This window comes from Chinchilla lanigera, unplaced genomic scaffold, assembly GCF_000276665.1.
Source record: "Chinchilla lanigera isolate Chin_1 unplaced genomic scaffold, ChiLan1.0 scaffold00096, whole genome shotgun sequence".
Taxonomy (NCBI): domain Eukaryota; kingdom Metazoa; phylum Chordata; class Mammalia; order Rodentia; family Chinchillidae; genus Chinchilla; species Chinchilla lanigera.
Window position 1 is genome coordinate 4846127 of NW_004955497.1, and position 21646 is coordinate 4867772.

The 21646-nt window shown below is 46.5% G+C and overlaps 2 long non-coding RNA genes across 2 annotated transcripts in view; one reads left to right on the top strand and one right to left on the bottom strand.

Annotated features, from left to right (window-relative positions):
* The window catches only part of LOC102023932, a 28686-nt gene extending 8140 nt beyond the window's left edge, over positions 1-20546 (top strand). The window contains exons 2-4 of the long non-coding RNA XR_264206.1: positions 1380-1553; positions 1676-1772; positions 19598-20546. This is a non-coding gene — a long non-coding RNA (uncharacterized LOC102023932). The remainder of the gene's footprint in view (positions 1-1379; positions 1554-1675; positions 1773-19597) is intronic.
* On the bottom strand, positions 6368-18774 carry LOC102023716. Its single transcript, XR_001231424.1, has 3 exons — positions 18477-18774; positions 15998-16151; positions 6368-6838 (listed from the first exon to the last, which is right to left on the bottom strand). It is a non-coding gene; the product is annotated as an uncharacterized LOC102023716 (long non-coding RNA).
* Positions 20547-21646: the final 1100 nt, after the last annotated feature.

A 21646-nucleotide genomic window follows, 5' to 3' on the forward strand; every position in this document is an offset into this window, starting at 1 on the left:
CCAGTACCAGGAATTGAACTCACGACCTTGCGCTTGCCAGGCAGGTGCTTTACTGCTGAGCTAAATCCCCAGCCCCTTAAAGTTTTTTTTAAAGTAGCTATGTCTTGAAAGAGCAGGGCTGGGCCATTCTTAATTTATGCTATCTATCTGTGATATTTTAGTTTAGGCCTAATGAGGGAGATTTTTAAGGAGCTGCAAAGGAGGGTGGTACAGAGGTAAAGTCCTTGGCTGTCTTTGATTGGTTCTTACGCTATGCATCATAGTGACCAGCTACGCATCACAGTGACCAGCTGTTTCTAAGAGACAGAAGCAACCGAACTGCACCAGGAACTATCACCTGGGCAACTGAGGTCTACTGGCTGGGGCAGGGGCATCTTCTGCTACAACGTGATTTGAAGTTTGTAACCTCTGTCCTCTGGTCATGCCTGTAGCATACTGTATTTCATTTGTCCTTGTGGAACTTCACAGTGGGCCAAAGGCTGTATTTGGAGACTCAGGTGTAGGTGGCGCCCCTTGTCTCAGCCATCTGGACTTTAGTCCTGGAATGACCAGTTACTTCTGTACCCTTGGTCTGTGCGTCATACTTCTGGATACTTCTTTCAGATTTGCTCACGAGTTCCTTCTTCTGGGCTGAAATCACCATTTCACTTTAAGCACGATTTTCCCTTGCAGGGGAGGGAGTCCCAGTGCACTGAAGGAGTCCAGGTCCATCGCTTCCACTTGTGTTACGTTTCAGGAGGTGACGCTGCCGCCGGGGCAGACCCTGTCTTATGAATTCCTGTGCTGCTCACTCTTCCCATTTCAAGAGGCTGCTTCATTATGTTTTGCCTTTTTTTTCCTAAGCTGCTTCCTGCCTGTCCCACCCCACATGTTTGGACACCTTTTGTGCTTGCTAATGAACACTAGTACTTTAAAAGGCGTGAGAAGGGCCGTATACTCAGCGCTAGTTGTTTCAAAGGGAAGCTCCGACTGTCCGTTATTTATTTTTCCTTCTCACTCTGTTCCTTAACACAAAGCCATTCTGCCGTCTTGAGGCTCGTCACGCTGGGGTATTAGAAAGCAAAAGGAAGTGGTTGGAAAGTGTAGGAGGATTTAAAGTAGCAAGAAAGTCACAGTCAGTGGTGGACATTGAATATTTACAGGAATGGCACCTGGGACCCAAGGCAGCCCAGGGCAGGAACTGGGGCTGCAGCTAGAACGTGTGCTGTGTGGGACTGCCTCTCAGAAGCAGCAGCAAGACCCAGTTAATTTGCATGAGGATGTCTGATCTGGGAACAGTGAACGTCTTTTCAATACAGTACATTCGTTTGTTTCCCCAGTAAGCAGGGCTGGCGACAAGCACAGTGGCTCATCATCTATCTTTAACTTCTATTTTGTAGGGATTGTGCCTTTTGTTGTTCCAGCTTACAGGACAGGAACTTTTTAAACTCCTCGGAATCCTTGCCCTGGTCCTGGGAGCCTGTTCTTCGGATGCTGGCCATCTTGCTGCATGATATTTAGAAGCTGCCAGCTTTCTACCCAGCCACTCTAATCCTTCACAGTCCCAAGGCACGGTGAGAGGGATTATCCTCACTACGCTTGGGTCTGCAGCCCTTAACTGCCATTTTGATTCACTTTAGCTGACATAATTTGCTTTTGCAATAATTGCTCTTCTGTTCCTGTTTTAAACCTTTAGTTTCCCTTCACGGCAGGATGATGAGCACCCTTGTTTGGATGGAGAGGAGAGTGACGTGATTAGACCCAGTCCACAGGCTGAAAGTAGCACCTTGAAGGTGAGTCAGTCTCTCACAGTATTGCTGCAATTGTTGGGCTTGTCTCAGCACCCTGCACAGATTAGGGAAAGTCTTGAGTGCGTTAAGGTGGAGTGTCCTGGTTACACAACTCTGCTTTTCCCTAAAGGTAAATTGGCTAGTTATGTTTTAGGAATGAAAAAATGTTCTTCCTGTGGTATAGGGGAGAGAAGGGGAAAGATCCCTGGAAATACAAAACACTGTCATAGAAATGATCTCCCAAAGAAGCGTACAGAACAACTGAAAAGGCGGAATCAGAATCGGAAGCTGTCCAGGAAGCATTTCCACGCACACAGCCGCCAGCACAACATTTAATGGGTGCTCCCTGCCGTCTGTCAACTTGCATAATCTCCAGCCAGGCGAGGAGGTATTTTCATAGTACCCTGTGTGGAACGGGCTGCTGTAACTCCTTCTGCATGGCAGCTGCTTTGTTCAGGGTGTCACTTCAATCTTAGTTTAAGGCTGATAGACAAAGAGTTGGTGGTCTGTGCTGGGTGGTTTTCCAGGAAGGTTAGACACACTGGTCACTGAAAACACCAAAAAACATTTCATTTTCCAAAAGACAGGATCGTGATTGCCGGTGGTAGTTGTGCGTCCAGGTAGCGGAGACAGATTGTTTTTCAGTGAGTTCTTTTCCCTGGACGTATCAGGTCCCACAGCAACCTGCCCTCATGTTAATTTGGTGGTTCCGTGATTACTTCCTGCCAATAGGAGGCTACTTAAAAATCAAATCATTACAGTGACCACATCGACCCTTACGTTTCTGTTACATAAAACCATCCTATTTTTCTGCAGAGCCCAGCACTTTTGCAGGTATGTTTTCCCTGTCTTTGCTTCATTTACACTTTCACCATCCTGGGGAGAAAGGGACAGCCCCCCGTCTTGTACATGGAGTAAGTAAATGCATGAAGGAAAGTGACATAGAAAATGTGTCCTTACTCTGATTTTTAAATCAGAGTAACTTTTCCCAAAAATCACAAGGAAAGTGTTTTAAAATCTCTTAGCCCCTGCTTTAAAAAAATAAATGCCTCATTGGAAATTGAAACACACAAAGCCCATCTCTCAGATACAGGGTCGTTTAAAATTTCAGCATATTTTCCTCCATTCCTTTTTCTGCATGGACAATCCCTGCTTGCTGAAATATGTTTAGAAAGACATAGATATCGAGAGGAGAATGTATATTTAAGGTAAAATTTGAAAAATCTTGAAATTCACGCTACCAATTCCAAAGTCAGTCAAAATGCAATTTGATTACTTTGAAAGAGGATGTATATCCAACAGATATCTCATGAGTTCTATACCATGATATCATCAGAAAAATATGAGACATGAGGTAGTTTAACAGAGGGAGTTTAATATGGGAAAGTGGTCACTGCATCTGTCAACTTTGTGTCACTGTGACAAAATACCTGAGATAAGCCAACATAGGATGAAAACTTTATCTGGCTTATAGTTTCACACCGTGATCATCTGGCCTTGTTGCTTTGGGCCTCTGGCCACCATCATGGTGGGGCTATGTGGAGAAGAGTCCTGCTCACCTCATGGCATCTGGGAGGCAGAGGAGAGAATCAGGAAGGCACCATGAACAGGACCTCAATACTCCTTCAAGGGCAGCAGCCTGCCTAGCTCCCAAGAGGCCCTGTGTGTTAAAAGTTTCCACCACTTCCTAATAGCACCATGCTGGGAACTACGGCTTTAACATAGGAGTCTTGGAGGGAAACTTGAGACCCAAACTATAACAATTACGTAGGTGCTAGGAGCGGAAAGAGCAGAAGACACGGACAGTAGTGACTCCAGGAATCAGCAGCCACGTCTAGCCTGGGGAGCTAAAAGAAGAGACTATCATCGTGTGGAGGAGGAGCTGGACAGAGGGGTACAAAGTGAGTGTTCGGACCTCCAGGCTTGTGCAAACCTTTGGGGATGTACCCCAGGAACCTGAAGGTGTGTCTAGAGTTAAGAGTATAAGGCCCATGTGATTTCTTGAAAAATTTACCTGTAGACCTCAGTCCAGTCCACTGAGCAATAAAGTAGAAATCATCAAACAAACATGAATTTTGGAATATAATCATAAAACAATACATTGCAGAAGTCCAAAAGAATGATGAAGTAGTGAAAACAGGAAGGAATTAGTGAAGGCAAAAATAAATGCAGCATTACAACGCAGAGCGAAAACAACCCTGAGAAGAATTTGGAAGTATCTCCTTAAACTGATGATACACGTAAGCTACGACAAAGGAATTTAACTCCTACACAGACCCTAGAAAAACTCCCACAATACACCTGAAGAAGGATGTGAAGTTGACATAACACTGAAGTGATACATTTTGGAAAAATCTTAAGTGTGCATCAGTAAAAATGGGTAAATAATGGTGCAATTCTCCTATCATGTCATGCAGTTGTTCAACCCTTACGGGTCACTGTGTATAATGGAAAAGTTATCAGCGGGTACCCTGCCCAAAACAACTTGGCCCAGAAAATGTCATAGAGGAATTCTTACTCTCACAGAACTTACCAAAGTAACAGCAAACTCTTGTGAAAGTTGGCCGCATGTTTTGCATGAATTCTCACAATACCCCTCTGAAGTCCTGTCATCACTATATATTATCGTTGAGGACAATAGTGGCACCAAAGATTCCGTAACACCAGAAGAAAGTGCCACATCTGGGAGGAGAGTCCAGGCGGTCTGCCCCAAGGCCTGCGCTCAAGCAGAGTGCCGCCCTGCCTCTTGTCCATGCTGCAAAAAAAGGATGAAAACAAAAAACACAATGCTTTTAAAAATGTATTTCCTTGCTTTTCTGGAGTGTATTCTGTACTCACCTCTTTACCCAATGTAGTGTGGAAGGTGAGCTTTATGAGTCACTGCAAGCTGGAAACTGCATTATTTTACCCTTGTCCAAACTCATGTCAAAGTGTGGTTGAGTATAAAATTCAGGCTACAAATAGCTTTCCTCAGAAAGCTGAAGGCATCACTCGATGGCTTGCTGGTATTGTGAGTGAGCAGGAAAGTTATCTCTGTCTGAGTCTCATCTTTTTCAGAGTAGCATTTGTTTTGGGGATACAGTAGCACCTTCTTTTTCCTGATATATTCTGAAATTTCACATTATTTTGTGTAGCTGTGGATATTTCTAATAAAAATTACCTGAGTTGGGCACTTGGCTGGTTGATTTAATTAGGAAAGCAGAAATGTTGAGCACAACTTTAGAAATTTTTCTTTTTAAAAATGTAAGTGGTATTTCCCCCCATTAATTTTCTCTTCCTGAAACTTCCATTAATAACCCCATTAATTTTCTGCTTTTAAACGTCTTTATTCCCTGTTTCCCTAAATGCCTGGCTGCTAGTTCTGTACAATGACTAGGCAGATGTATCTGTGCATGTGTTGGGATCCTTGTTTGTATCTGTGCTTGTGTGTGTGTGTGTGTGTTTATACGCCAATGTGAGTGCATGCCCCAAGCATGTGTTTGTGTGTGACCCTCCTTGGTGACTATTCAGGGCTGCACTAATTCCCCTGTCTGCAGTCTTTTCACCCACACTGCCCGTGCCTCATACTCTGAGCTCGGTCCCTGGCCTGCGGTCAAACTCTGCCCTCAACTCCACCCTGTTCGGCTACCCTAGAGGACACAGCTTCTTACTCCTGGGAATGGAAACATGTTCACGGAGGATAGTGTTCAGAAACAGATGCATCTTATGGAAATCCAGGGTGGAATAAGGACTGACACTGCAGGTGATGTTTCCCAGGAGTGAGGAGGAAATGGCTGGTTCGGTACACACTCCAGGCATCGCTGCTTGCCTCTAGGAAAACAATAAAACTGCACCCTCTTCCTCTTTCTCTGGTACAAAACAGAACAAAATCAATTCCAGCTGGGGTGAAGACTCAGATGTGAAAAGGGAAAACCAAGACTGCTCAGATAAACAGATCACTGTTTAAAAGTGCACCTTTGAGGGGAAGGAGGCCTTCCAAAACGTCTCAGAATCCAGAAAGCTTGAAGGCGAAACATGTACATAACAGGAGATCCCGAACAGAGTGGCTCTGTGTCCTATGGCTGTGTGAACCGGCCACCCGTCTAATGCTGCTGACCGACCCTTTGTCATCCAAACTGCCCCAGAAATGTGACTCTGGGGCGCAGTCCAAGGGGAACGAAAGGGTGGGGGTCCCGAGAGGCACCATCATGAACCTGTCTGCACCTCGGAACACCTGGAGACGGCCCCTCCAGGCTTGGTGCTCTGTTTCACTTCCGGTCATCGAGGGACGTGGCCTTTCCTAGATTCAGTGTCTGTGTAGCCATTCACAACCTGGATCTATTTATTATCTGTACTCCAAAGACTCTGATGAGTAATCTGCTTGGGGGAAGTATCTTTGTGACCTAAAAAATAGTGTAAACAAATTGGAAGAAAAATGGCAAAATTGGCAAATATTTACGTTGAGAATAAAGTATGAACTAGAGAAAAACAGATCCAGCATTTCAATAGCCAGTTCACAAAAGAAAAATACTAACCACCAACAAACATATAGAAAGCTGTTTCAGTTTTCTAATGAGCAAAACTGTGCAAACTTTAAAAAACAGATACGCACTACCTCTCGATTTGCCAGGTTGCTACAGTAAGCCAGAGCTGTATTTTGAAAGGCCCCACTGTCAGCTCTCGGTGACTCTCCTCACGTGAAAATCTCTCAGCTTTTCTGGTTCCATTTTCCAGCTCCTACTTGTTACCAGGCCCTCCTGACCTCTGTGAGCTTTTTTCTTGCTTCTAAGCTGCAATGCGCCACACGGAAGAGGTCCCCCGAGTGGCCCCACTGGCCACGAGCTGGGAAGGGCGTGCAGCAGGTGACCTCCAGGATTCACGCATCTCTGCTCTGGTCTTCAGCTCAGCATGCAGAGCCAACCCCACACATGGTTCCTCAGCTCCGCACACCACACTCTGGCTGAGTTCTGTTGCTGCCACCACCTGGAGTTGCTCACATGTGCCTTTGTGTTTGGGACTTTACTATCGATCCTCTGAACAACACTGTGGGGTGTCCAGGAGACCTCCAGTCTGCAGACTGAGCTGGGCGGCTGGAGGGGGAAGCAGATGGAAGAGCGGAGGGAAGGAGTCAGAAACTTAAGAAATTTTGTGTGTGCAGGGAAGGTGCGCACACTTCTCTTTGAGTGTCTGTACATGCAAGGCAGAGGGTGAGGATTGTACGCTGCCATGGAGTCTACATAAGAGCAGGTCCCTCGGGCACACGGGGAGCCTCGGGCTGGGAGCTCTGGTCTTTGGACTGGTGGCTTACTCACAGCCTGGTAGTTCCCCGGAAGGAGGGCTTCCAGCGCACAGGGAGCCACAGGCTGGCTAGCTTCCTGCCTGGTGGCTCCCGGAGGGTGGGCCCCCAGCGCATGGGGAGCCATGCAGCTGCAAGCGCTGTTGCGCACCGGCCCTTAGGCCCGCCACCACTCAATTGAGATCTATCATGACACAGAGAAACAGTGACACAATTGGCCCACCATGCACCAACTTCAGTTGCCCACCCATGGATGTGTGTGAATCATTGAAACTTTGAACAACCCCTGGGAATACATGCCATACAATGGGCCACTCTTGCTCCTGCCATTGAGAACCAGAAAGGTCCAGAGCCAGCAGAGGAGCAGCTGCTGAACAAGGACTCAGAGAACATGAGAATGCAGACTAAGCCCAAGGAGTCAGAGGTCCAGTGGACTGGGGTCATGAGACCCGCTCGGAAGCTGTAAACCAGGAGGACCTTGCACAATACCTGCAGAGACTCCCTGGAAGCCATTCTTCCCCTGACAGTACAGGCTGTGGTAGAGCTCCGGAGAAGTCTGCAGCAGGATTCCTGCTGCCTGTGCTGACAGTTGGGGAGAGGACACTAACTGGTTGTGGGGTCCCGATGCGATGGGAGGCTGGAGAGAAAACGCTACAAAAAATGGTTTTCGCCCCAGACGACTCACTTGATTTTTGACAACCCTTAGGCTGTAACTACTTGTTAGATCCTCCTTGTGTATCTCTGTCTTCCTGAGAAACCACTTTGAAGATACCACCATGTATTACAGCAGTCATTGTTATTTTCCTAGAAGTCTATCCATAACTCTGTAATGTTTGTATTGTTCCTATCCTATTTCATAAATGGATTCATGTTTATTATTATGTGTTTCCTACAACAACCATTGAGAATTATTGAGTGATTATTCAATAGGTCACTCATGTATAGTTCTATTTATATTCTTTAGAAGCCATTTTGAAGATACCTAAGTATAGTACAACAACTATTGATAATCTCCTACCTCTTTTGTCTGTAACTCACTATCATTTGTCTATTTGTTTCCTGATAAACTATCTTGTAGGTAACAATATGTAAAACAATAACCATTGATAATTTCCTACCACTTTGTCTGTAATTTGGTAAGCCCCTCCTATTATTATGTTATCCTTCTTTTACTCTTTAAAATAAAAAAAAAAAAAAAAAAGAGCAGGTCATGGCCAAAGTGACAGGCACCCAGGGCTGCCCGCGTGAGTGAGCATCAAGACCCCACTGAAGAGAAAGAAAGGACAAAGTGAGGTCGAGCTCCTGCTGGTTGGTGGCCCCGAGGCCAAGTGCCTGCGGCCTTTGGCCCGAGTGCGCCATTTTCTTCTCTCTCTCTCTCTCCTTTGCTGAGTCTTTCTCTTCTCCTTGGATCTCCCCACCCTCATTTCTCCTTCTGGCTCAGATCAGCGAGCAGAGGCAGGGAGCAGTGGGGTCACCCCTGCGTGCATGTGTGGGGGCTTCAGGCCTGGTGAGCTCGAGCATCATGGGTCCATTTCTGGGAAAACTCCCCGGGGAGACCGCTGCGGTAAGCATGTGGGGTGCTGACGTGTGCCCTCAGTCTGCAGGCCACACAGGAGTCTCTGCCACCTGGCATTGGGTTTCCGCTTTTTTTTTCTTTATAGACTGGGCCTCTCATTCTCTGTAACCTGAGAGGAGGGTTTTGCTAGGCATATTTAATAGACTTGTTTTTCAAAGTTAGATCACAAAAGAAGCAGTGTATATTGCTATTGTACTTTAGGAGGACACAGACCCACCCAGACCGACATATTCAGAGTCACTGCAGAAAGGCCGCTCAAGAATCACAGAAGTGGCGTGCACCTGGGCTTCACCATGGTCAGGACACGGTTAAGTGGTGCTGGCCACTGAGGTCACCCAGTTCTTGGGTGGGCTGCAGCAAGGTGGGGTGTGTCAGTATAAGGGGACAGCCTCCATCCCATGCCACGATGCTTGAGGGCACCCTTCCTTTCCCCTACTTTTCTACTTGCACCCTCTTGAGAACAGGCCCCTCTCCTTCCTGCCTTCCTGTGCTAGGGCTGTCCTGACTGCACTTTCTCGCTCTGCCAAAAGACAACCCAGGGCATTTGGTGATTAAATAATTCAGGAGTAGCCTTGGCTGAAGCGTTCATCTCCTTCTGCTGCTCCTCTTAAAAGTCAGAGGCAGAAAGAAGAGAACAGTACAGGGAAAATGCTGACAAGTAATGTTACAGAGGTATCCATGAGCCTGAAATATTTCAAACCCATGCAAGGGATGAATCAGATAACAAATCAAGTTTAAAATGTTTATTTCTTGAAATATGGCCTCCGAGGTAGACCAGGCAAGTATTTCTCCAGTGTCCAGGAGCCAGTGTGGCGGTGATGGGGAGGGGACAGCACTAGGTGTTAAACTCAGAACCGTTCTCACTGGGCTACATCCCTAGAACAGTTTTACTTTATATCTTGAGACAGGGTCTCTCTAAGTCACCAAGTTACCCAGGCTTGGCTCAAACTTGCAGTCCTCTGGCCTCAGCCTCCCTAATAGGCGTGCACCACCATGCCGGGCACATTTTGCTTTTAGAATCAGCCAACCAAGAAGCAACAAAACCTGCTCTTTATTCCCTCATATCCTAAGCCAGGATTTTGCACTCTTCACAACGTCTGCCCTTTTATCTGTAGCAGGTGTGTGTTCAACATGAAACGCTCATGTGCTCGTCTTTCCAGCCGCTCTCTGGCTGTGCTGCTGGAGACTTAGAAAACTAGTCCAGGACTGGTCCCTTTGCTTTTGACTGCCTGTGGCTTTTGAATGCAGTCGATTTCAGGAATGTTATTTTTGTCCCCTGAAAGCAGAACTGACCCCTGCCGCACACACACCGAAGACAAGACTGGGAAGCAGCTTCCCTTCCTGGCCAGGATTCTTTGGCGCCTTCCTCTCTTAAGTGAGGAAGGATAAGTTCCTTCCTTCCTTGTTTCCAACTCTCTGCCTCCCAGAGTGGTGGACCAAAAGCTGGGGACCCACCTGCTGCCTCGCTGTTGCTCCTGGCAGGAGGAGACGCCCAAGGGGCTGGTGGGGTGGGGTGGCTGGAGCTCTAGGGCAGTGCAGCCTGGGGGAGCAGGTGAAAACTTCATGGCCTTGAAATCCTGTCATTTTCAGCAACATGGCTGAGCCTGGAGGACACTGCGCTAAGTGAGATACAGTGACCACAGAAACAAATCCTTCACGTTCTTACTAACACGCGGAAGCTCAGTGCGCTGGCCTCGTGAGTGCAGGGAACAGAACAGCGGCTCTGAGTGCCTGGGAAGGAAGGGAAAGACAGTGAGAACTGGCCCCCAGCTGCAGGGGCCCAGCTGGGCAGGAGGGGTCACTGCTAGTGTGCTGTGGTAAGTGAGGCAGCAGTGGTTAGCAAGCACACATTTCAAAACAGGGGAGAGGATTTTGAATGCTCTTAACACGATGATATGATAAATGTTTGAGGTGATAGGCCTGCTACTTTGATCTGATCAGTATACAGTAGACATTTAAATGTCACACTGCGCTCTACAAATATATACTATTACTACTGTGTTAGTGGAAAGGGATGAGGAGAAGAGGAAGAAGGAGGAAGGAGGAGCAGGAAGAAGAGGAAAGAAGAAAGAGGAGGGGGTGGCTGCTGGGAATGGTGGGCTAAAGCTGTAATGCCAGCTGCTCAGAAGGCTGAGGCAAGAGGGTTCCATGTTCAAGCCCAGCCTAGGCAGTTTAGTGAGACAGACCCTGTCTCAAAGTGTAAGAAAAGAGGGCTGGGATGTAGTTCAGTGGAACAGTGTTTGCCCCGTGTTTGAGAGAGAAAGACAAAGAAAGAGAGAGAGAAAGAAAGGAAGAAAGAAAGAAAGAAAGAAAGAAAGAAAGAAAGAAAGAAAGAAAGAAAGAAAGAAAGAAAGAAAGAAAGAAAGAAAGAAAGAAGAAAGAAAGAAGAAAGAAAGAGGAGAAAGGAAGAAGAAAGAAAGAAAGAAAAGAAAGATGGTGTGGTGGACTGACAACTGGTGGGCCACTTGTGACACCCAGCTGAACTGAATCATCACGTTTCTGGGTGTGGGAAGCCCACCTGAGGATTGTTGCCAGCAGCATGGAAAGGAGAACTGGAGAAAAAGAGGGAGCTGTTCTCCCACGGCTGTTGGTTTTCCTGGAGGAGCTTGTCATGCTGGCTTTCCTCAGACGAACATGGCTATTCTCATCACTGTAGGAGCTTGGGACCTTGTTGTTGCTGAGAATGGCTAGGATTCACTTTGGGGGAGCTCTGGTCCTTACTTTGAGCATTGCTTCCTGGCTCTGGAGGGGAAGATAGTGCACTGGTCATTCTCCTGGAGAAGCTTGTTGCACTGGCTTTCTTGATGGGAACTTGGGTGTTCTCATTGCTGGAGGAGCTTGGGACCTCATTGTCACTGAGGATGGCTGTGGTACCTATTGGGAGAGCGCTGGTCTTTACTTTGAGTGTTGCTTCCTGGCTCCAGTGCAGATCCCTCAGCCTGCTAGCACGGATCCTTTGTCCCAATGGCACAGACTTTCTGGCTTCTACCACCGAACTTTGGGCCTTCCCAGCGCAGATCTGTGAAACAGGCCTGCATGAGACACTGTTGTGGGCTGTAGGCCTCCAGTTGGATTCATGGGGGGCATTGTGATGGGCTCTAGGTCTTCAGCTGGACTCAGGCAGGACATTGCTGTGGGATTCAGGCCCTCAGCTGGATTCTTTTGGTCTTTAGTGTGTGGACAGATTTCCTGCACTCTTTTGTACTTGACTCTCTGGGTGACTACTGTAAAATAATCCTATAAATTATGTGTCCTGTATTAAATTTTTTTCTCTTGTGAGCCCTGACTACAACAGAAGTGAAATATACAAAAGAAAAATTCACAGTCTTGCCTCTGCCCCAGACACACTGACTCGGTAACTGGTGCCAGGTCCGGAGGAATGTGGCTCAGGAACGTACATTTTAAATGAGTTCCTCAAGGGTACAATTTGAAGCTTTAAAAACTGCCATTTTAACACAGATGTTTCAACTTGGAGTGCCTGCCACTTGAGAGGTAAAAAGTTTATCCAGGTATAAAAAATAAAATATTAGACCATTTTTCGTTTATTTTTAACATGTGATATTTCATTTAGGAAATTTACTAATGAAAATCCAGCTTCTTTAAATTTCTTCATAGCATTGTCAAAGCACAAGTCACATAGGATAAAATTCACTCTTGTTTGCTTGTTTTTGAGGCAGCGTCTTGCGATGCAGTTCAGGCTAGCCTTGCACTCATTATGTAGCCCAGGCTAGCTTTGAACTTTGGGCAGTCCTCCTACCTCAGGCTTCTCAGTGCTGGGATTAGAGGCATAAGCTAAATGTACCCATTTCGTGGAATTCAAATTCTTGGTAAATGTTTAGGCTTATGCAAACAAAGGCACAAGCCAGTTTGAGGTCACTTCCATCACCCCCAAAAGATATGCCAGTCTCTCCTTTACCATCAGTTTTTTTTCTCTACCTCAAGTCCCAGGCTATCCTTAAATTGCTTTTTGTTCCTATAGATTTTCCTTTTCTGGAAGTTTCATTTACTGTAAATAGAATCATTCAGTATGTGCTAGTTCACATGGGGTTTCTTTCATTTAGCATCATGTCAGGCTCACCCATGCTATAACATGAATTAATAGTTACTGCATTTTTCTTGCTGGATTGTATTCTATCATATTGACATAATATATCACATGTATCCACTCATGGACATTTGAGTTATTCGCAACTTGGTGCCATTAAGAGTAATGCTGGGGGTGGGGGTGAAGACAATATATGCATGTGCAAATATGCTGCTTGTAATATGCACTAATAAATAGAATACTGCTGCTAAGCACACCGGTACACAAGTTTCTCATGAATGGATGCTATCGTAGCTTTCGGTAAATTCTCAGTGAAATTTCTGTGTCACAGGGTAAGTTTTTAAGAAACAGCCAAAATATTTCTAAAGTGCCTGCACCACTCTGCATTCCAATCAGCAGGATGTGGGGATCGCAATGGTGTTGAGAATCTTTTAATGTACCTGTCACTGTGAAACGTCTTTTCAAGCCTGTCACCTACCTTTAAATTAGGTTTCCGCACTGAGTTGTAGTATGTTAGAGATACGTCCTCTGTCAGATGATTTGCGAGTATTTTCCTTCAGCCTGTGGTGTGTAATTTCATTTTCCTAGCAATGTTTCTTGAAGTGCACATGTTTTTAATCTTGAGTTCCCTCATTCATTTTTCTTCTATGGATTTTTTTTGGTACCTTACCTAAGAACTCTTCGCTTAACTCCAAGTCCTGATGATTTTCCCCCTTTGTTTTCTCCTGAAACTTTTAGTGTTTGTTCTTCCATTTCCTTGTTGTGTGTGGTGAAAGGAGAGCTCCAAATTTACTGTTTTGGCACATGGGTTTTCATGTATCCCAGCATCATTTGTGGAAAAGTATTCCTCTACAATGTGCAAAGGGAAAAGAAACATACCTTATTCATAACTGTGTGGATACAGACACGGCGTCGCTGCTGTGTTGCTGGTCGGGTAGTCAGGTGGCACGCCATGTGGTCACACGTGTACCCAAGGTGTCCTCTGTTGTGGCAGGGAAGGGTGGGGCAGCCACTCCTGCCTCTTGCTCGAGCTTGCCTTCAGCATATCACAATGAGGTGAGACCTGCATGTGCCCCGTAATGGGGAGCTGTGGATTCCCTCTTTAACCACAATAACCCTCACAAAGATAATGCTGCATTAAAAACTGGATGATGATCAGGGTGTCTAGGGTTGTCTTAGGTGAGGGTAAATTGCCAGTGTTTCTACCACCTCTGCATTTATGACCCAATCCACACCACCGGCCATCACAGCCTGCTTTCTTCTGCGGGAATTGCATGCTTCCTTTGTGTTCACACTACCAGCCTTCCTTGTGATAGGCTTTTCCGGTGCAGAGAGAAATAAAGACAGAATAAAATGCCTTTATTGCGGGCATGGAGAAGACCACAGTAGGAAGGGGTGGGGGGACGTGGAGCTTCTGAAGGCCTGGCTGGGAGAACAATGGTTATATAGTGCCAGGTTGGAGGTGGGGTTTAGGGGGTGGATGGCCTGATGTGGCAGACTGGGATTGGGTGGGAGCGTGGGAAAATATAACAGGACACTACACAAGGGGAGTAGGAAGTTGTAATTTGACTCAGAGGAAGGAGGGTGGGGCTTAGCACATGGTCTCTAGTGGCCAGCGCCACACTGGCTTGGGGCCATACTAGTCAGCGCCATGGCAATCGCCTCCAGTGGGCGGCGCTGCAGAGACTCTAAAGGAATTATAATGAAGGGAGAAACCTATCACCCTGAAGCAGAGGGGAAGAAGACTTCTCTAATTCTGAGAGGAAGCCACAGTGGACACCTGTGTCACAGCTGCTTGGCAGGCTGCGTTTGCGCAGAGGGGAAAGGATGGTGTGAACTGGCAGCTTTTTTTTTTTTTAAAGAGTAAAAGAAGGATAATATAGTAATGGGGGGGCTTACCAAATTACAGACAAAGTGGTAGGAGATTATCAATGGTTATTGTTTTACATATTGTTATCTACAAGATAATTTCTCAGGAAAACAGACAAATAATATTGAGTTACAGACAAAAGAGGTACGAGATTATCAATAGTTGTTGTACTCTACTTAGGTATCTTCAAAGTGGCTTCTAAAGAGTATAAATAGAACTATGCGTGAGTGACCTATTGAATAATCATTCAATAATTCTCAATAGTTGTTGTAGGAAACACATAATAATAAACATGGATCCATTTATGAAATAGGATAGGAACAATACAAACATTACAGAGTTATGGATAGACGTCTAGGAAAATAACAATGACTGCTGTAATACATGGTGGTATCTTCAAAGTGGTTTCTCAGGAAGACAGAGATACACAAGAAGGATCTAACAAGTAGTTACAGCCTAAGAGTTGTCAAAAATCAAGTGAGCCGTCTGGGGCGAAAGCCATTTTTTGTAGCGTTTTCTCTCCAGCCTCTCATCGCACTGGGACCCCACAGTCAGTTAGTGTCCTCTCCCCAACTGTCAGCACAGGCAGCAGGAATCCTGCTGCAGACTTCTCTGGAGCTCCACCGCAGCCTGTACTGTCAGGGGAAGAATGGCTTCCAGGGAGTCTCTGCAGGTACTGTGCAAGGTCCTCCTGGTTTACAGCTTCCGAGTGGCTCTTATGACCCCAGTCCACAGGACCTCTGACTCCTTGGGCTTAGTCTGCATTCTCCTCTTCTCTGAGTCCTTGTTTAGCAGTTGCTCCTCTGCTGACTTTGGACCTTTCTGTTTCTCAATGGCAGGAGCAAGAGTAACCCGTTGTATGGCATGCATTCCCAGGGGTTTCTCCATTTGAATGTTTCACACACGTCCCAGGGTGAGCATCTGCAGCCGGTGCATGGTGGGCCAATTGTGTCATTGTTTCTCTGTGTCTTGATAGTTCTCAATTGAGCGGCGGCGGCCGGCCTAAGGGCCACTGCATGGCTCCACATGCGCGGGGGCCCTCCCTCCGGGGGCCTACCAGGCAGAAAGCTAGCCAGCCAGAAGGCCGGCGCTCCCCACCTGTGGCTCCCAGGGCGCTGGAGGCCCTCCTTCAGGGGTCCCACCAGGCAGAAAGCTAGCCAGCCCCTGGCAGCTTTATTTCCAGGATTGTTTTCCAATTGATCCCAGGCCCTGCCTTCCTTAAGACCTGATGGCAGGTGTTTAAGCCTGTCTCTCAATTGCTCTCTGGGGCCTGACACTGGGGAATGTGGGCTCCAGCCAAGTGAGCTTGCCCCTGCGCTGCCCTCTCCCCTGTCACGAGAAGAACACTAAGCCTGCAGTGCACCCACGTGAGCGCCACTTCCCATTCCTAGGTACCCATGTGCACACACCCGTGATCACACCTGTCATGTACTCCCACCAGCTCCCTCCAGCTTCCACACACCTGGCCAGCTGTCACTCTCGAGGTGCTCAGTCTGAACCCACATGTGGCAGTGCTGACTCTCAAGTCACTTGGTGGCACAACTGCATTCACAGTGGGCAGCTCTAGTGGTCAGGAGCACATTCCAGCAGGACCAATGAAGTGTAAGGTCCCCCTGCTAATGGAAACTCAGATGACTTCTACAACAGCTCCAAAGCATTCATATAAAATGGTTACAATGCCTTAATATAATAGAAAATAATATAGAAAATACAAAATATAAAAAATAAACCTGCACTCACCTTTGAAAACCTTCATGGCTGGCGTGAGGAAGAGAAGGGGGTTACTGTAACTTTCACCACAGCTAACGGAATCATTGCCGGCTATTGGCTCAGTGGAACCTGTCTTTTCATACAATGTGAACAAAGAAGCTGCCCAACAGCACTTGCTTTTGCGTCCTTTGGAGGATTCTGTGGAAATGGGACCCTGCGTTCTTGTTGCACAGACTGACCACTTGCACTGGTACGGCCTTATTCGGGCGGTGCTTTCTACAAAATTTCACAGAGCTTCTCACATTTCACATGTCTCTCTAATCTGAAGACAGTGTGTCCTCTGCCTTTTTCTTCTCTTCCTCTGCAGATGAGATCTCCTCTATAATCTCTTGATGCTTGGATACAATCACCCATAATCCCACAGCAAGAGAGAGGGAGGGAGAGAGAGAGAGAGAAGAGAGACGATGCAAAAAGAGAAGCAGAAGAAAGGAGAGGAGAGGGGAGGAGAAAAGAGAGGAGAGAGAGAACCACTGCCTCAGCTGTGATCATGAGACGTTCAGCCTCATGTACTACTCATCCTGCATGGCATTGCTTGTTTATCAAGTTAAAATTTATTAGAAATGTTTGCTTGTCTTGTAAAACACTTAATAACTTACTTGCAATCCAAGGTTTTACTGTATCTCAAAGTTTTTCTAATTCTCAGACATTAATCCTTTGATATTTTAAAATTTCTTTTTATGTGAAAGGGTATTGTGTGGCTACTTAGACTCTGAACCCTAATCTTTCTGTAAAAGAAAGAAATAATTTATGGAAATATTTGAGGAGCTGTACCATTACCAAAGTTAGGCAGTACTTACTGTATTTATGGAGAATTATATAAATGAAAGGAAGGCATTGGTGGGGAATGTTTGGCCCCATAGACCTTTATGTTCAATGAGCTCCTGTCTGGTTTCCTAGTAAGCATCACACACAGGGAAATAAGACCGTCCAAACAGATGTACAGGACAAGATGAGGGGTTTTTCTTTTTCTACGGCAGGACATGACAGCGTGGTACACTGGGCAACTTCTGTCTGCAGGGATGTTCACGTGTCACTATTTAGGTAAATTAGTGTTTTCTGGGAGCAAGAGGTTCACAAGCCAATGTACAGGTGATGCTCAAGAGCATATGTTATTCCTGAAGCCAAAGGTATTTTGGGGGGCATTGCTGTTGCTTCATTTTTAGGCCAATGTCCATTCATTCACACACAGCACTTTTCACAGTTCTGTGTTCCAAGTAAATTTGGTGACACAGAGGGGAAGAGGTACAAAAATGACGGGGGGCTTGTAGTAACTTGTAGTATTTCGCTTGTAAGTGATACATACTTATCTTGATCTCCTGGGGTGAGTTGGGTATTTAGTGCCCATTCCCTTCACCTCCTTTATCCTTCTAGAAAACGATACCATAAGTGACAGCACAATAACAGTCTCTGCTAGCTAACAAAGTCTTTCCAACATGGTGCCAAGATGGCTTCTGGAAGCCCCCAACTTAGATCCTCCTCGCGGTTCAGGCCCTTCTGTTCTCACGCGTTTGGTTCTGCCTCTGTAAAGCCCTCTGGTGGGTGGTGCTTACGTCATCATGAGATCACCTCAGATAAAGCAGGTTTCCAGGGAGACTCATGGGTCAGCGTGGCCCTCTGAGCCTCTCCGTGAGTACAGGAGGGGAGTTGGGTGCATGACATTATTGGCCCTTTCCCTGAAGTCACAGAGAGAAAAGAGAGGGCTGTTCATCACAGACGAGAAAGCCACAAATGCCTCATGACTAGAGGGTTGATGAGAAACTCCACAACTTAGTAAAGTATGAGTTTTTACTCATTTTGGATGGGACAGTATATGTGCTCAAAACTACAAATGCCTCGTTGGTCTTTGGTCAGTAGATGTGAAAGAAAAGACAGATGCTTGATTGTATTTTAAAAAGTGTATCTTTCACTTTGTGCTATTATGACTACTGATAACTATTTTTTCTCCCCTCCTCCATTGGAAGACCTTTTTCGAGATGGAAGTGAGTACAGGTGCTTTGAGCGTGACACTGGACAGATGGACAAGAGTCCGCGGACGACTTAGTGGTCTCATGTCCAGGGGGTTATTTAACTTCTCTAAACCTGAGTTTTCCCCATAAGGGATGATAATGTACTCATCCATCTGTATTGTCCTGAAAATTAAAGAGAAAAATAAAGCCATTCATCCAACTCACCAGACCCGTAGGAAGCAGTTAAGATGTGGCTGTAGTAATCATTCCAATCAGCACTCAGGTGCTGTAGACGTGTTCACTTGCTGTCAGGTCCCTGGGTTGGCTGTCGACTTCCCCATGCCCTGCGGCCCCATTGCTTTGGCTGGAGAGACGCTTTGCTCTTGTGATGATGTCCCCTCTGTGACCCCCAGTTGGCTTGGCAACTGTGCTAGTCTACTTCCTGTTGTTAACAGTATGATACCACAGATTGGGTATACTATAAAGAAAAGAGAATTATTGTGGTTTGCAAATCTGGTGCAGAGCCAAGGAGCTGCGTCTGGTATGTAGTCTTCTTGCGGGCAGATTCCAAGGTGACATGAGCGAATTACACAGCGAGGGACAGGAAGCATACACTGTTTGCTCTGGTTCTCTCTCTCTTTTTATAAAGCTATTAGTATTCAACCCCAAACGCCCTATCTCTAAACATATGGCTGGACTAAGTCTCTACCCTCTCAGTGACTCACAGTGAGGGTTAAACTCCACTCTGGGTTTTAGAGGAGACAATGTTCAGATCACAGCCTCAACTGCACTTGCTTTAGCCTCTGCTGATATATATCCAGTCTATGAGTTTAGCTAGGTGGTGTCTGATGGACACAACTTCGGGCTGACAGACTCACTGTATTTCCAACACGTCATTTAAGAAGATACTTTTCTTATTGTGTTATAAAAAAATACTGAAAGATATGCTGAAAGAAGTATAAAGAAGGAAATAAAAATCACCACCCAGAGATTAATGTTGCTAGCAATTCACTAGTACAGCTCTCTCTCTACACATGGTTATAGGCTATATGGTGGATAGTCTATTAGGATCTAGGTCTTACGTGTCCCTGGAAGCTATATGTCAAAGGCTTGGTCCCCAAGGCAGCAGTATTCAGAGGCGGGCCCTTGGGGGGTGGCTGGACCATGAGGGCTCTGACCTCACGAATGGGTCAGTCCATTCAGGGATTTATAAGTGATGGACTACTGGGATGTAGGGAAACTCTAGCAGGTAGGGCCTAGTGGTGTAAATAGGTAGGGTGGCTGCCCTGAAGGGGATACACTGTTCTCTACCCTTCTTTTTTCTCTTATGTTTTTTTTACTTTCAGAGCAAATTTCCTTGGCCACATGCTTCCGTTGTGATTGACTGGCTCACCCCTGCGCCACGCCTTCATTTGTATGCACAAATTTCTTGAGAAAGGTGCTGTTTTCTAGGGTCTTGATGATTAAACAAGAAAAGAAAGTTAAGAAGGTCATAGAAAGGACTGCTTGAGAGCTCCAGTTCTGCTAAGAGAAGCTCTCCCGCCTCCTTCCTTGAAAATCTCAGAGAAAAACAGTCACAGCTCCTCAGGGCTCACGCCCACTCCTGGGAAACTGGTCTGTCCTGGCTGCAGGAACTGCTCAGGAACAGAACAGTGAGGGACAGAGAAAAGTGTTTTTTGAGAGAAAGACGAGGAATTCGTCTTTGACTGCACTCACCTCTCAGGAGGAAGAGGGCTGCTCACCAGGGCTCTGTCATGTTCGGTGATACAGGACAACTACCCGTGTGGGGCGGGACCGGCGGGTCTACCTGCGACCTTCTCATGCTTCTTCACTTGGGGACACCTGGGATTCTGGCTGTAAGAACTGAAGCAGCTACTCTTCTTGAGAAGTTCCTACTTTTATAAAGGTGGAGATAAAATACATTTCTTGGGCTCTCGCTGTCCATCTGATTTTTGCATTTGCTCCTCTGCCTTTGGGGCTCCACCTTTGGTTCCCAGGCTGCTTCTGGCCAGGGCAAAAAGGTTCCTCTGGGTGATTCACACCGGCATTTGGATTCCAAGCCTCATAATAAATGCTGGCTATTGCTTGCTTTGGTCTTGGGGAGCTATGGGATTGAGGTCTGGATTCCATGGCCAACACCTGTGTGTTCTTTGCACTTTCCCAAGGTGCAGTCCGATTAGGGGAGTTACCATGGAGATTACGCAAGCTCACAGGAAGTATTCCCTCACTTCTCTTCGCAATCTATGCTGTGATTGTGAAGGTGTGCCAAGAGAACAACCTTAACATTGCCATAAAGTTGCCAGGCTAGTTTTGCTTATCAGGAGATAAGCACGGCAGCAAGAAATGATCTTGTTTTGTGATAGGATTATACAAAATCAGGGCAGGACACTGGGCCCATCCATGGAGGGCTAGGCAAATGTTCTACGTGTAACATATTGTGCTGCTTTCTTGAAAATAAAATTAAAAAAAAAAACAACTATTGTTTCTGTTCTTCTCTAGTTATGGCCAAACTTTTTTTCTACTAATCTTAAAATTTAAGATTGATAAACTTAACAAAAACATATTTTCTCTTCAAGATTTTGCTTAGTCCTGCAGGAGTTATAGACAGAAAATGTGTCGAACCCTTAGCGACACGTTAATGGCAAATTCAGGACTAGGACCAAGCCCAGCTTTCAGAGCACCCTCGCATCAGGGAAGGTTCCCTGAGCAAACCATCTGCCACCGCAATGCGCAACTTTAGAAATGTGCTTTTTTCTCAACTTTCTGCTGAAGATTGATTTCTTACTGGAGACTTTGTGTGTGTGTGTGTGTGTGTGTGTGTGTGTGTGTGTGTGTTCCTGACTAGACAGGCAAGGACTCCTTCCTAAAGCCACAGTTTAGAACCCGATTGCCAGCCTGCAGCTGTCGGCCCCAATTTCCCATCCCTCGTAGATTTTCCTAAGGTCCCTGGCAGAGGCAGAGGCCAGCGGGGAGGAGCTGCGGGGTGCGTGCCTTGATTTCCCCAGCACGGGGCTCTTCCCGCTCCATCCGTTCTCCCTGTCAGTCCCTCAGCGACATTTAATGAGAATGAAACTTCATGATCAGAGCAGTGAAGGCAGGACGAGGCTACTCTGTGATTTTCTTTTAGCCCTGAGGTCAGAATTTCATCAGATAGGATAAAGATTTAGCTTTTGTTTCTCTATGGAACTGTGCCCAGGAGGGTCAAGCACGGTTTAAACATTAACCGACACGGAAAAGCAAACCCCAACGCGTCCTGCGGCCTCGGCCCACCCGCCTTATCTGTCAGTGGCTGGGTTTCCGCGGAGGAGGCGCGGGTGGGCGCGAACGCGTCGGGACGCGGCGGGCCGCACACCCGTCTCGGGTCCCGGGGCACCGGGCGAGGCGCCCGCGGAGGG